Source organism: Drosophila busckii, chromosome 2L, assembly GCF_011750605.1.
Source record: "Drosophila busckii strain San Diego stock center, stock number 13000-0081.31 chromosome 2L, ASM1175060v1, whole genome shotgun sequence".
Classification (NCBI taxonomy): Eukaryota; Metazoa; Arthropoda; class Insecta; order Diptera; family Drosophilidae; genus Drosophila; species Drosophila busckii.
The window spans coordinates 9,756,554-9,766,534 of record NC_046604.1 but is presented as its reverse complement, the minus strand read 5'-3'; positions in this window follow the sequence as shown (position 1 = coordinate 9,766,534).

The following is a 9,981-nucleotide window of genomic DNA, read 5'->3' as shown; positions in this document are numbered from 1 at the left end:
CCTTAAAAGAGTTACGCATAGTGCTAAAGCTTCATATGGAAACCAATTTGCCGGCATTGAGAGCGTTGCAATTTCCACTCCTTAGACACATTACCAACCCAAAAACCTGAGCACATTTCCATTTCTTTTCAACACACACACACACACACACACATAACAACACTCAACATAAGCAAGTAGTGCTTGACGAGTAGCAGACAAAACACAGAGCAAAGCTTACAAGCGAAGGAGAGGGTGGAAGCAATGTAAGTAACGAAGTTAGCGCTGAACACTACTTACTCACAAACTGCTGACGACAAAGAGAGGGAGAGGGAGAGCGAGAGAGGGAGAAACTACGATGCACGTAATTTAATAAAATGCCAAAGTCCTACCCAACTGCAAGCTCTAGACAACAGACAGCAAACACACTCACGTCAAATGCACGTGCTCTCAATACATTTGTATGCGTGTGTGAGTCTGTGTGTGTGTGTGTGTGTGCTTCAATAAAATTGCAATACATTTGCTCTGTGAATGAAATGAATGTCCATTTTGGTCACATTTCAATGGCGTTTCGCCATATGCAGCAATTGCCAATTTAAAATTGCTGCTCTACATATGAAATATGAGTAGATTTTTATTTGACAGCCACCCCCCCAAACAGGTGGAGAAAGCATAAGCATTACCTTATGCCATAAATATAAAATAAAGCGTGAAGTGCTTGCCAAGCCATAGACCAACAAATGTCTGTCCGTGTGTGTGTGTTTTGGTTTTGGCTAAAAAGTTCTGGCAAACTGAAATTCGGTAACAAGTTGTGCATAAATTAGAGTTTATGAACGGCAAAGGTATTGAGTATTGATACGAGTTGGGAGCCCTTTTTGCATTTAATTTTTGCAATTTGTTTTATTTATTTGAGTTTTTTTTAATAAAAAGCAAGTTTAACAGTTCTGTAAACATTTTTGTCAATGTTTTAAATTCAATTACATATATAATTGTTTCCAATAACTAACGAAGTAACTATGTCTTGAATATGAATCACAATAGTATATTCGATACTATCAAAAGATATTATTCCTCAATTTTTTAACCCTTTAGTTTAGTCAGCTTTAAGGGTCCCAAATAAATTTTTTGTTACTCAAAACGCTTTAAAAAAGCAATAACTTTTTTATTATAAAAATTAATAAATTTTTGAATGAATACTAAACATATTAATCGATAGTCATATTACGATCGTGTCATCGATATTATCGATTGCAGCAAAAATATTTAGCTTTAGTTTTATACTCTTAAGCTAAATATTGAATTATTGTTAATATAAACAAAGCATATCAATTGATTTATTGCATGTTCAAATACAAATGTTGAATTGCCAAACAATCAAGTAAAATTAAATTTGAAAGCATTTATGAAACGACAATTGCAATTGCGCGAACACAAGTAGCCAAGTTGTAGTTCTAATGAGCAGCTGCTGCTAGAGTGGGGAAAGACTGAGGGGGGGTCGGGCGTACTAAGTGCAATGCAGGCAAATATGAAGTATAACTGACGTTTATGGCATTTTTATGTAGGGCCATTGGGCCATTAAAACAAATGCGCATAATGCAAAAAACATGTGAAAACGTTTAAAACTAAATAAAAACCAATAGACATAAAACCAACCATGGAGCAGATTGTACAGCAAACAAATAACAATAAAGCGACGGAAGTGGCAGTGGCGTCACTAAAAGAAAACTATGAGAGGGGGGCTGCGCCAAGACAAAGAGAGAGAGAGAGAGAGCACAAAGCTGGGTGACGACAAGGCAATGTCAATGATGTGTTTGGCGCTTTTGAAACAGCCTCCCCCCCACCCATTGGCCCCTTTGCTCTATGCGTTGACATTCAATGGGCGCAGCACATGCATCGACACGTTTTTCGTAACTGCGCTGCTGACTGCGCTGTCGACTGCTCTGCGCCTGGCAGTGATTGAAGTTTTTGCATGCAAAACGAAGTGTTAATCAGCCAGAGCAGTTGCTCGCTCTATTGCTATTGTTGTTGTCTAACTGGCAAATGCAACCATCTACAAAGGCAAAGGCATGAAAATGCGTCTGGCAACGGCAAAGTTTACAGTTAACGCTAATAAATGCAAAAGTATCTGCAGCTGACTTTAAGTTGAGCTGCCCGCAATTAAAGTCAAAATGTTTTACAGGGCGTATTGATATTTCGATAAAAATAAATTAAAAATTTATAAATAATTATTTGCTAATATCAAAAGCAAATGATGAGATTAAAATTAATTTTTCAATTATATCGATAACAATAAATTGTCGTTAGATATAGCTTAAGCATAAAATTGTCTTAAGACTACAAAAAAATATTGTGCTTAATTAGAAAATGTGTTTTATATCTTTTCTTTAACGACAAAGTCCATTTTCATTGAATTTTTCTTAATTTTAATACGAGTTTCACTGTCACGTGAGAACTGGATATAGCCCATATGGTCTATTTCTTTGAAATCTTTGTTTTATTTACATAAACAATAGGGGGAATTTTCATTATTTTATCTAAGCACTGCGCACTCTTTAGCATTTAACAAATGGATAAATGCTTGATCTATTGTCAACCCAATTGCTTAGCCACTGTACATTTATTTTATTGTTTTAATTCAATGGCAAAGAAATTCCACAAAATCCAAACCCCAGTCAACGCCCACTTAACGCGTATAAAAACAGCAAAAGGCGGCAAAAGTAAATTTAGCAACGTTGTTGTTGTTTATTTGATTGTTGTTGTTGTTGTTGCCGGCGGTTTGTGTTATAAATAAACGGCAACAAGCAGCTCGCACACACAGCTCATGCGGCATCAAAAATAGACAATGTAGCAGTTGAGAGAAGCCAACTAGTGCGTGCGTAGAAGAGAGAGAGAGTGTGTGAGAAAGAGAGTGAGAACAAGAGAGAGCGTTCAAACTATGAACAGTGAGCTGTTAAGCTGCGACTTAGGCTTGAACAATATTTAAAAGCTTGCACTTTTTAAGTTGAATTAACTTTTTCTGCAACAAATTATTTAATTTTGTCTGCCTTTCTGTTTAATTTAATATATGTATTTATAAAAAATGCGTTTAGCCCCAGTCGCTCTCGCTCTCTGTTTTTAATGCTGTTAGCAAACAATTATCCATAGACAATTTATGTTTTTATAATTGCTGTCGCTCGCGTATCTCAGTGTGCAATTTTCTATTTTTAACCCACTTTGCTTGCGGTTTAATTTATTATTTTGTTGTCTCTATCTTACGCTCACTCACTTGGCATGTGTTTCAATTAAATACCAAAGATGTTTTTGCTGCTGCTGCTGCTGCAGCTAATTAGACTTTTTAGTTAGCCATGAGTCATTAATTGTTGCAACAAATTACATTAATAGTATGTAGTATGGCATTATGTAGAAGCTTGGGGAATTCCCCTTGACAGTACGGAGTGCTGGTCAAATAGCAATCAATAAACATTACAATAACAATAGCAACAACAATAATAAACATACTTACATGCACATAAAATGTGCCAGAAAATTTCAACTAAAAGCCACTCAACTAATAAAATAAACAAAAACGAGGCAAATGCGTGCACAGCAGACAAAGCGTGAGAGAGAGAGAGCGGTGAAGGGGGAGCCAAACAGAAAGCAGACAGCGCATAGCAAAGAGCACAACTTACAATGTAATTCACATGCACACACACACACACACACACATGTATACATATGTAAATATACATAGATACAAACAGATAGAACGCACAGCAGGAAGCGCGCAATGAGCGTCGACACTTTATCGATCGACAGCAAAACACAAATTGCTGCCGGCATATGAAACGGGCCTAGTCCTGGGCATAAATAAATAGCCAACATACATACTACATATGTACGACAGAATATTCCATGTGTGCAAGCATTGCATAAATATTTCATATGCTTGTTGTTGCTGCTGCCTGCTCGCAGTAAAATGTCACATGTATTAACACCTAATTGTCTCCACTGTGTGTGCGAGCGAGCGCGCTATAGCGCGACAGTGTTGAAGGCATTTCAATTGTTGAGCCCATTCAAATATGTTGCCGGCTTCGTTTGTGTATTTTGTGTGAATGGGAATGTCGTTTAAAAGCTCAAGACAACAAAAAACAAACTCAACAACAACATTTCACCTATTTTGTTTTCATTTATTTTTTATTCAAGTGTAATGCAGCGCAGCTTCAAATAATGAGAGAGCGACGACGACTACTACTACTACAACAGGTCTTTGGCCACAGTTCATTAATAAAATTCACTGAAGCGCAACAACTTTTGCTTAGCTGCCCATTTATTTTCAACACACGTTGTTTTTGTTGTGTAAAAGTCTAAGAACAAGCTCAAGTAACACAACACAGCTAACAAAACAAAAACCATACAAAATGCTACTAAATAATAGTATTAGATTCACAATGGTTACTCCAAAATATTTACTATAATACAATGTGTATTTATTAAAAAGTGTTTGACACATTTATTTCAAAAAGTAATATTTTAATTTGACAAAGTTTAACAAACAAAATTAGCAATTAATTTTCTATAAAAATCAGAAAACCTCGGCATAGATTTCTGAGTATCTTAACTAGCAAATCAAAATTGAAAATTTTACTTGACGAAACTAATATTGACAAAAGGAAAAATTGCATTAGTTCTTTATCAAAATAAATATGCCGACCACTGTAGACTATGCTACATCTAAAGTTTTAAAATTCAACATACCGAATTTTTGTTTTTTATTCGAATTCGAAAAATAAGCAAATTATCAGCTGAAGCGGCAATTAAAAAGCAGACCAACAATATGATCATTACTATTAAGTAATTAACTTTAATAATAAATTACACTAGGGCAGTTCGAATAATAGCCTAAAGTGGCTGCACTTGTAGCTCAAAAAAATTCTATTCTATTCTATCATCTATTCTATTTAGTTATCACCTTTATCAGAAACATTAATCATCCATCAAATGATAAGCAACAACTAAACAAAAGCCACAGCAGGACATTCGAACTCCATTGCACTCAATTCCCAATGCAATCGTATAAAATTAAATGTGTGTATAAACAAAGACAGACATATGTACATATAATATAAAATATGTATGTATTTCCATGGCAAACGACCTTTGCAGTTGGCTGGGGGGTGGGGTGGGTTGTTCCACATTTCAAGTTATGAGAATTTATTTTCGAAATCGTTATTCAATGGGAGCAAAATATGAAAAAAGGGGTTCAATGACAAAAGTTATTCAGTTAACAAGTTGCGTGACATTTAAGTTTGATATGAAGAGGAGAGCAGTGCAGAGAGAGAGAGATAAAGAAGAGCGAGAGTTTCATATAAAATTTATAAGCGTCGCGACGCTGCTGTCAAGGGTTAACAAAATGCATATAAAATATATAATAGGTTTTTATAAATTTTATGACAATGTTGGCAGCAACTTCAGCTTGAGTTGAAGTATTTTATTATTTATACATATACATTTATTATTGCTGCTACACTTCCGTTAAGCGCGCTTAAGTTGAAGACCACACAGAGTAAAAGAAACTTGCTTGACAATCAAAAACAAACACTCATTAAAAAGTCCTTGAGTAAAGGCTTCAGGTTACAATTTTTCAACCACGACAAATTTATCCCTGCAACGGAAATGCCTTGATAAGAGACCAAGACAGCCAAGCGACTCAGTGAGAGAGAAAGAGCGAGAGAGAGAAGTTCTCTTCCCAAAGGCGACAAACGTTGAGCGTCCAGTTCAAGCGCATTAAGCCACAAAAACAAACAAGAAGCATGGACGCCCCAAAGGCTTGTTCCGAGGTCCTGGCTAACACCCCAAGCTCTCTACTGTGTGTATTGACTGTGTGATACCTGGCAATTATTATAACAGTAGAACAAAAACGTCAACTGCAAATAAATGGCAAATAAGTTTGTGTTTTATTCTTTGTCACATTTTCTTCTTTCACATTCTGCTTATTTGCAGTCAAGCCACGAAGGACGCTCTCCGCTCTCCCCACTCTGCTGTCGCTTTTAGTGATCATTTGACTGTTGTTGGCCAAGTGCTTTCCCTGTCAGCGGAAAAGTGCAACTTATTTACTGTTTCCGCGACAGTCTTGGCTTTGCCACCAACCAAGCCAACCGAGCCAAAAGCCAAGCCAAACCAAAGATGAACAAAGTAGTGCCAATACCAATACCAATACCAAGACCAAGACAGAGACTGCGACCAAGGCGAACGCAGAGTAGAGACAATAACAACGGCAGCTTTGACGCTGACCGTGGATTATGTATACCATATATATAGCTTAGAATTGGCATTGCATATATAGTAGGTATATATAGCCTTGTATTTATTGATAGTGTGTCTGTAGTATGACTTTATTTATTTAGTCTGATAAATTTTATTGAAAACTCTTCATTGGAAACTCAAAATAAATGTTGCAAGTTAATTTTTTATAAAAATCAAACTTTATCAAACTTATGCCAAGTTGGAATAAATTTAAAAAGTAAAGTTTTCATATATTTAAATTTGTATTTAAATTGAAATTGAATATCGAATTTTAGTCTATATTTTTTGTTGTGACTAATATTTTTATTATACTATTTAAGCCTTAAATTTGTTTGTAAATTTTATTTTAAAAATCTCTTGAATAAAAAATTTAATACTGCATATATTGAACATTAAATTTATGCTGTTTAAATAATTTTAAGCTACATTTTTTTTCTGCTCATATTTTATGGCAAATTTAAAATGTATACTAAATTTTCATTGTAAACTTTGTAAATTATCTTTGCTTTATTTTTATTCTCTTTCTTCAATTTCAGCACACCCCATTGTTTAAATAGATTTTTGCTACAGGGTATTTATGTTTTTAAACCAAATGCCAAACAACATAAAAGGACTTTGGCAAGTTTCAGTTCCAGTTGCAGTAACAGTTTCTACTTTTGTTGCAGCTAGCAGTTGTTGTTGTTGTTGGCTTAAAGTGCCAAACACTTGTGTGTGAAATGTGCGAGAGGCGACTTAACACACACAAATGCAGGCGAGCTGCACTGCTGGGGGAGTGGGTGGGATGGGAGAACATTACCAAGGCAACCCCAACGCTTCGCCTCGCCTCGCTTCGTTGTTGTGTGTCCTTCAGCTAGCGCCGCCAACTGACTGCAACTGACGTCTAAGGGGCGTGGCCAGCGGCGCATGCAACAGTTAATCATTTATACATGTGTACGTCCGAGCGTTCGTGTGTGTGTGTGTGAGGTTTGAGGCTAGCTTAGGACACCCTTGAGTGGGACACTAGAAACCAGGTCGTTGTCTAGCTTGAGAAATAAATATTTTATATACAGCACAGCAGTGTAAACAAATAATTTAAGTGTGTGTTTCAAACAAAAGCAACTAGCTTAAGTTTAATAAAACATTTTTAGCTTGGGCAATTAAATTCAAATTTGTTAACAGTCTGTTCAATAAAAATAGCTAGTTTTGGCGTTAAAAGCGCCAGCTATAAAAGCCAAACCCAACCGAAGTTCCTATTTGGGATAGCAAGCCAAGCCCCAAATAAAAAAAAACTCACACAGACACAGCTAATTGATATGCTGCACATATAGCAGCAACAATCAAAAAGGTAGTAGAAATAGTAGTAGAGTAGTAGCATCTCTAGAGTGCCTTTAGTTTTTATGTTGCAAATATTATGTCATACGCTATTGCTCTCTCTCTCTCTCTCTCTTTTTTCTTTTTCTACAAATAAATCAGCAACAGTTAGGCGCACATGTTAAGGCAACCAAAGTACTGCAAATTGACAAAAGGGTTTGCAGGACTTTAAGACTCTGCTCCAAAGCCATGCATAACATATGTTACGTTTGTTTGGGTGTGTGTGTGTCTGTGTGAATTGTAGCATATGTAATTTTCATACCTTATAAAATGTATACACAATTTTTAGCACAGCCAAAACAACAAAAATAAAAAAAAAGCGACAGCAAAGCCAAAGGATGCTAAACAGCGAGCGCCTTTAGTCATGTCCTGACAGATGTTTTATGCCTACAGCCAATTTGACTTTTATGCGTGCGAGCGAGATAGCGAGTGAGTGAGCGTGAGACTTGCCGAAAATTGTTTTATGTTTATCGATAAAGTAAATCACTTGGCTTGGGCTTTGATTTAACGTGAGGCAGCTTTTTCTTTTGCTATGCCACGCACTCTCTTCTCACTCTCACACTCTCTCTCTCTCTGTTTTAGTCGACGACCCTTGTTTGTATTTGTTTTGAGCCAAAGCAAATAAAGCAACAATTGCGCACGTGTTTGGTTTTATTTTAGCTTCAAATTTTGTATAATCTAAGGCGGTGAAAAATCAAAACTCGCTTAATGCTAATTTTCTTTTTCTCACGTGGCAATGCTAATTAAAATACCGTTAAGCACACTTTGTTAGACTATTTAAATGTAAGCTAGAATTTGTTTATTGTGCATTTATTAATTAGTTGCACATTCTATTCAAAATGTTAGCTAGCGTATGTTTTAGCTTTTGCTCTCTCTCTCTCTCTTTTAGTTTATTTTCAAAAACACTCAACAGACTGATAAAATTTTAATTTCGCTAAAATTGAAATTTTAATGTGTGTCTAGTAGAGAGCACAATTTCCTCCCTTCCCTCTTCCTAAAGCGTACTTTACCTTTTTGCCCTTGTGCCGTTATGTTCTCTCACTGCCCTACGGCAATTCCAACTAAAACTCAAACACACACATACACACACACTGTGGACTGCAAGTTTCTGGTTTTGTGTGATTTTTTCTCTTCGCCCTTCACACTTAAAATGCGTCACTGCTCCTCCACCCCACTGCTTCATCAGCCTTCTCACTCTTTGCTCTGCAATATTGCATTTAGTTTAGGCACTCGCCCTCTCTCTGTCTCGCGCATTTTGTGGCATTGGCTAAAAAGCGAATTTCTTTCGTTGAATTATTTAAATTTTGTGGCTGTCCGTGTTTGTGTCTATGTGTATGTGTGTGTGGTGGGCGTGTAAATGTGTCCGTTATGAATAGCTAAGTGGAGTGCAAGTGCTGCAAGCTGTCTTTTCATTTTCATTATACGCAACGCTCTTTATATGGCGCAGCTCTCTTTACATTATAAATTCTGCAAATCGTAATTTGCATATCTGATAAACTGCATGTGCATTTCATTGATAGCGCTTAAGTGTAGATTTATTGAAACTATTTGAAAAACTATTTAGTTGGCAGATTCTAGAATTCCATACATAACGATATGAGTATGTATTATTTATACAAAATTAATGCTGACTTAGTTGTTAATATCAGAAAGTAGAGATTCTAAAGTGGGATTTTATGCTTAAACGATAAGAATATTTATCCAAATGGAATTTATATCCAGATGTGATCCATAAAGTACATTGAAACTCATTGGAAATCGATATAGCTTGGGATTTCATACATCATTTATTTAAAAAAAATAATATTTCATATTTGATATCAGCAATGCCACAGAAATCTCTAGAGATTTAAGGCTGACATCTTTCAAGCAAAAGTGCGTTTTTTTATATATAAGAATATAAGCATTCTTAAAAAATTATTAAAATGTGAGCTTCCCTGGGTCTTGTTTTGATGGTCTTCGGTGAATTATTATTATTATTATTATTATTAAAAAATTGTATTGCATTTTGCTAGTTAATCTTATTAAACTGTGTGAAATACTTTGAATTAAATCTTAGCCCATTGCTCGAGCTAGACCTGGTACCGACTGTTATTTCAAATTAAAAGAAAGCCGCTTTATACGCTGCTTAAGTGTGCCAACAGAACATAAGCTTTGAACCAGAGAGCATAAAGCATATGAAGAGAAGAAGAAGAGCATTCAAGCCCTTAGAACACGTTCCTTTCTTTACTTTCTTTGCTCAAGTAAATGTACATACTGAGGCTGAGTCTGAGGCATAAGAAAAATCTGTTATGGTTTAAACTTTACGCGCAGCAGCGTTAAAACTTTTTCGACAAATTGCAGCGAAAAGTGCACACAATGCTTGGGCCA